Source organism: Mesoplodon bidens (genome assembly GCF_964165515.1).
Source record: "Mesoplodon bidens genome assembly, chromosome: 13".
Taxonomy (NCBI): domain Eukaryota; kingdom Metazoa; phylum Chordata; class Mammalia; order Artiodactyla; family Ziphiidae; genus Mesoplodon; species Mesoplodon bidens.
The window spans coordinates 18,028,936-18,035,729 of NC_138169.1; positions in this window are offsets into that span (position 1 = coordinate 18,028,936).

Below are 6,794 nucleotides of genomic sequence, written 5' to 3' on the forward strand. Positions count from 1 at the left end.
TAGTGGGCAAGATGGACCAGTAAATCACCAGTGATGATATAGGGTGGTCAGTGCCCAGAGGGAGCCTGGGGCTACAGGTTGGGGGGGCACATCCTGGGATGACACTGAACCTCGGTGGAAGGGTTGGGGTTGGGAGGATCCCGGTAGAGGAGGAGAAGGAGGGGACACTGCAAATCATCGGCAATGTCCTGGTGGCTTGACCCAGAGCAGGCTGTGTGTATATGAGACATCATGCCACTGAGGGATTTGAATTTGACCCTGAAAATTATGGAACGCCTTCAAGGGTCTTGTGCACAGTCAGTTGGATATCCAGTTTGGAAGGCTCCCTCTGATGTGGCCAAGGGTTGTTCAGGATGTTCAGGATGCCTGAACTAAGTTTTTTGCTGTCTCTGATTTTATTATATTTTCTAAGGTTGCTGATAGTAGGAATGCCACTGATCTTTCTAAACTCTAACTGCTTTTTAGGATTTTTCCCTTTGGATATAAAATTCTGCCAACAAAATTGTAAAATTCTGTGTATTCCTTTTTAAAAAAGAGCTTTTCTTCGTGTTTTCAACATACTGCAGTGAGACTGGGAAGGCAGTTTCTTTGTGGAAGGTCAGAATATTCCCAAGAGAGCCTCCTTCAATCCTGGTACCTGCCTGGCCCCAGGAGCCCTTTGGGTTTTTGACCCCAGAGACAAAGCCAGCAGTGCATCTATGCCTTCTCATTTCATCCTTGTCAAAGTGGGACTGAGTTCTGCCTGGGGCAGTGAGGAAGGAACACATTGAGCACCAGCTGTATACCAGGCCCTGCACAACTGCTTCATATGCATCATTTCACAAGCGCCCTGACATGTGGGCATCAGGAGCACCATTTATCAGATGAAGAAACTGAACCCCCCAGGGGTTCAAGAGGACTCGGCTAGGGTGATCCTGCCAGGACTGGGGGCACTGGGAGTTCACATCTGACTCCATATCTCCCCCCAGCCATGCCCACTCCGGTGCCAGCGGACAGAGTGGGCCCGCCTTCCAGCACACGTCCTGCCAGGACACGCCCACTGTGGGAAGCCCCGGATGTGACCCAGGTTAACATGATGTGCACAGAAACCTGAGCGAGCCCAAAAGTTTGACAACGGCTGACTCTTTACTCAGTTGTTGCTGCATTTAGTTAAACCTCATAAGCAATAGTTCAAATCCGTCTTAATACATCTCTATTACAGACAAGGAACTGAAGCTCACTTCTCCATAAAAAGGCCTCCGTTTCCTTTTCTGTACCATGGGGGTCTTGCTAACACCCATCTCACAGGTTGTGAGGCTTATATTAAATGTTACTATTTGTAGGGAATTTCCTGGTGGTCCAGTGTTTAGGACTCTAAGCTCTCACTGCTGAGGAACCAGGTTCAATCCTGGTCCGGGAACTAAGATGCTACAAGCTGTGTGGCATGGCCAAAAAAAAAAAAGAAAGAAAGAAAAAAAAAAAGGAAAAAAGTTACTATTTGTAAAGCAATTAGAAGTGTCTGCAACGTAGTAAGCTGTCTTCGTAAGTGTTAAATAAAACTGCATGGATATTTTTGGTATGTGATGAAGGGCGTATGGCAATGTATCGAGTGTTGGAGTCCTGGCTCTGTTATTTATCAGCTGAGTGACCTTGGACAAATTGCTTCACCTCTCTGAGTCTCAGTTTCCTCATCCGTACAATGGGGATACTAACAGTTCCTAGCTCACTGAGAGTCAATGAAACTGCCCAGGCAGGCGCTTGGCTGCTAATCGTTCAGTGCTGACCCAGTGATCATCATTTACAGAAGCTTAATAGGAGAACGGAGGAGGATTTCATTCCCTGGGTTTAGTTGTCTGGTTGATGGGTTCCTTTGGTTCATGCTGTTGCATCTTCTGGCTGCGCGCCCCACCGCCCTTGCGCTTGCGCGCTGACCTCCTGCAGGTCCCACGGGTTCCGGTAGGTGGCGCTGTTAGCACCGAGCCGCTGCGACAGAGCTGGGAGTCCCCGCCTGTCCGCACCTCCCGGAGCTGCAGCCCTAGTCCAGGGTGTGTGCCTTGCCTCGCTAACGTGTTAGGGATGGTTTCCAAGAGCTACGTGAGGAGCCCTATTTGAACACTGTTGGAAAAGTTTGAAGCCTCTTAAGTGGGTGCTTTGGGATTCTGACTTCATGTCAGCCGCTGGGTCGAAGGTATGTCCTATTACTTCTGCTACTACTAGTAGTAGTACTACTACTAGTACTACTACTACTGCTGCTACTACTACCACTAGCACCCTCACCATCATCACCTCACAATTTTTGTGTTCAAGTCCAGGTTCTATAACTTTGTAGCTGTGTGATCCAGGGAAGTCCATTCACCCCTCTGAGCCTCAGTTTCTGCATCTCTAAAATGGGACAGGAACACCTCTACCTTGCAGGATTACATAAGATAATGTGTGTAAAATGCCTGCCACAGAAAATGTTCAATAATGGGCATTTATTAATATTTTTATTATGATGTTATGGCCTGCCAGGGGCTCCTGAGGGGCAACCCGACCCCTAACGCAGTTAAACCGTAGCATGTTCACTTCTTGTTTTGAACGATACGGCAGGGTGCACGGCAACACATCCACAGGAACACCCCAGAAAGCATCGTGCAATATGGCTGGGATCCCTCACTCTGCCCTAATCTGCTGTGTGACTCTGAGCAAGTGCCTTCTCCCCTCTGGGCCTCAGTTTCCCCATCTATAAAGTCAGGAGATTGGACAGTTCAAAGCTCCTTTCTAGCTCTGTCAATCTACAGTGGACGGTCACTGCATCCAGTCCCTGGTTTGTATTCCTAATTCCAGGGAAATCAACACTCCCTCCACAAGTGGGCACTTCAGTTTCTCCTTGTGACATCTAATGGGACCACATGTGCAAAGCGCTTAGCACAGGGCCTGGCACCTAGGGGGTGCTTGATAAAGGGCAGCTATGATGATGATGATGACAATCAGCTCTCCCCCTAGCCCAGAGAGGAGTGTCTGGAAGGCAAGTCATTCAGCTCTTGTTTGCTGAACGCCTACTATATGGGAGCCCCGAGTCAGATAAGGCTGCACCCACCAAGGGGCTCACGGTCCACGGGAAGAGATTTAGATGGGGGAGGGCAGGGAGAGCCCCTCTGAGGAGGTGACATTTGAGCTGAGATCTGAAGAGGGAGAAAGAGCAGACCAAGAAAAGAAGCCGGCTGCAGCTGATGCAAAGGCCTTGAGGCAGGAGAGAAAGCGCCATGTTCTAAGGACAGAGAGGGGCCAAAGTGTCTGGAGCCTGGTGATCAAGCGGGGAGGACAGTGAGGGAGGAAACCTAGCGATGCTGAGGCTAGTGGGAGTTTGGTTTTTATTTTAGAGCAAGGGAAGTCATAAGCCTCTGTGAGTAGAGGGTGACAAAGACAAGTCTCAGTTTAAGCCAAAAAAAACTCCCAAAACAAACAAACAAAAAGCTGTTAGCTAGTATCTGAACCGTCCCGGCTGCTCCCTCCCCTGCCCCAACCTCTGCCGCTTCCTGGCTGGGAGAATTGAGCCTTCATCACCTATGTGCTGGGGGGCAGGGGTGGAGGAGTGGCGGGGGAGGGGCTCCCAGGCCTCTGTGAAAGTCATGGACCTCTCAGGAACGTGTTCATTCACCCCCCTCACAATTCCAGTCACCATCCCAAGGGCCTCCATGCATCCCCAGTAGCCCACCCAGGGGCCCCAGCTGGGAAGCCTGGAATTACTCAAACCCCACTGGCGCCAACGCTCCCCGCCCTCTCTAGGCCATAGCTCCAGATGAAGGCTAATTCCAAAATGCCCGTGGCCAGCTGTGGCTCGGCCACACCCACAGGCCACCAGGCCTGCTGCCCAGCAGCGGACTGGAATCACAGCCAGTGGCTGAGGGCTGAGGGTGGCTGTTCCCATGGCAATGGATGTCTGAGGGGAAGGGCTTCCTCCCCACCTGGCCTCAGGTTTCTGCCCCAGGGAGAATTCCAGAGGAGCCTCATGGTCTCTGGGACAAAGGCAGCTCTTTGTAGGACCGAGGTGGACAAACCAGCTGAGTGTCCCCAGCCTCTTGGTCTCCTGTCTCTGCGGCTTCTAGGTAAATGTGGGGAGATGTGATCTCATGGGGGGCCTGCTGTCCACTGGGGCAGCCCCCCAGAGGAAGACCATCAGACCCCACACCCTCCTGGTTCTGTGACCTTGGGCAGGTTCCTTCACCTCTCCTGTAGCTGGGAGGGATTGGTGAGGATCAAGCCCTATGCAGTGCCTGGCACACAGCAGGTGCTGCATAAATGCACATAGGCCAGCCCTGGTACTCCCCCACCCTTGTCCCCAGTTGTTTCTTCTCCACATCACGACTTGAGCCCTTCCCTGGCGCTCAGAGAAAAAGCCAAAAGGCTAACCAGAATTCTCACCCCTACAGCCCCATGTTCCCCGATCTCACCCAGGTGGATGTGAGCAGGGCTTCCTTTGTCAGAGGTGAGGGGACTAAGGCACAGGGGGCCGTGCCAAGTGGCCGCTAGAGGGGCTGGAGCGTGTTGTTTGAATTCAGATGGTCCTAGGTTCAGATCCTGACTGCATCACCAGCAGGTACCTCAGGCAAAGGGCTTCTACTGTATGGAGGCTCAGTTTGTCCATCTGTGAAAAGGGCTGGAGAAACCCACCCCTCTGAGGTGTATTCGGAGGAGGGGATGAGATGGCCAGGGTCTGCAGGAATCCAGTCCCACGTGGTGGTTTTGGCTGCATCCCTAACTCTGAGGAGAACTTCAGGCCCCCAGGAACCTAGACACCAACTCTTGGCCTAAACCAAGCTCTGGAGCTGTGAGGACACCAGCAGGGCTGAGGGGGTGCCCAGGGGAGAGAAGGAGGGGAGAGGGCAGAGGCAGAACTGCGTGGGGTGTGGGAACAGAGAGGAAGGAAGTTCCTGGCTGGGAGTGTAGGGGAGAGCCATGCCAGGGATGCCTGCTGCCTGCTGGACTCAGTAGTTCTCATCTGTAAAATGGAGACACTAATGCCACCCTCACAAGATGCGGGAAGGAAGATGTGTAAGGGAGAGTGTAGGGCAAACATAAGAGCGCTCAGAAGGGGATGTTGGTCTTGGTGGGGGAAGCATGGTGCCCTCACAGGACTAGTTACTGAGCGTTACTATGTCCCGGCATTGCCGGCCCTCACGAACATGATCATGTTTAATCTTCCCAGGTAGGGGAAGGGGTAGGGGCAGTTGCTATTCCCATGTTATAGACAAAGAAGTAAAGCTCAGAGAAGCAAGGTCACCTGCCTGAGGTCACACAGCTTAGAAATATGGTACAGCCACTCCCAGATACTTTGGACTCCAGAGACCACATTCTTCTTCTCTTTTTTTAAATCTTTTGTAACAGCTCTGTTGAAATACAATTCACATACCATGCAATGCACTCACTTGAACTATTCAATGGTTTTTAGTATATTCACAGATAGATGCAATTCTTACCACAGTCAATTTTAGAACATTTTCATCACCCTATAAAGAAGCCCCATACCCTTTAGCCATCACCGCTCCAAGCCCCTCCAGCCCCTTTCAAATACTAGTCTACGTTCTTTCTTTTTTCTGTTTGTTTGGGATGCGTTGGGTCTTCGTTGAGGTGTGTGGGCTCTAGGTGTGTGGGCTTCAGTAGTTGCAGTACTTGGGCTCTAGAGCGCAGGCTCAGTAGTTGCGGCACGTTGGCTTAGTTGCTCCGTGGAATGTGGGATCTTCCCAGACCAGGACTCGAACCCGTGTCCCCTACATTGGCAGGCGGATTCTCAACCACTGTGCCACCAGGGAAGTCCCTAGTCTACTTACACTCTGTCTCTATGGATTTGCCTCTCCTGGACATTTCATATAAATGGAATCATACAGTATATGGTCTTTGATGTCTGGCTTTTTTCACTCAGTATCATGTCTTCAAGGTCCATCCACTTTGTATCAGGCATGAACACTGCATTCTTCTTTTTTTTTTTTTTTTGCGGCACCATGTGGCTTGTGGGACCTTAGTTCCCCAACCAGGGATCGAACCTGGGCCCTCGGCAGTGGAAGTGCAGAGTCCTAACCACTGCACCGCCAGGGAATTACTTCATTCTTTTTATTGTCAAATAATATTCTACAGTATAGATATACCACATTTCATTTATCCGTTCATCATTTGAGTTGTTTCTATTTTGGCTAGTATGAATAGTGCTGCTGTGAACACTTGTATACAAGTATTTTTGGTATTCATATGTTTTCATTTCTCTTGGCTGTATCCCTAGGAGTGGAATTGCTGGGTCATATGGTAACTCTGTATGTAACTTTTTGAGGAACTGCCAAACTTTTCCACAGTGGCTGCACCATTTTACATTCCTACCAGCAGTGTATGAGGGGCCCAGCTTCTCCACATCTTTGCTAACACGTATTATGATCTGTCTTTTTTTTTTTTTTAAATCAAGTCCTTGAGGTTGCTACCAAGGACTCAACTTTTTTTTTTTTTTTTTTTTTTGCGGTACGCGGGCCTCTCACTGTTGTGGCCTCTCCCGTTGCGGAGCACAGGCTCCGGGTGCGCAGGCTCAGCGGCCATGGTTCACGGGCCCAGCCGCTCCGCGGCATGTGGGATCCTCCCGGACCGGGGCACGAACCTGCGTCCCCTGCATCGGCAGGTGGACTCCCAACCACTGCCACCAGGAAAGCCCTATGATCTGTCTTTTTGAGACCATATTCTCATTGACTTTGCTATACCAGAGTCTGCCCAGCTTGGGTTCAAATGCTACCAGCTGTAGGATCTCAGGCACGTGGGCTCTCTGTGTCCTTTTATAGAAAATGGCATAGGAATCT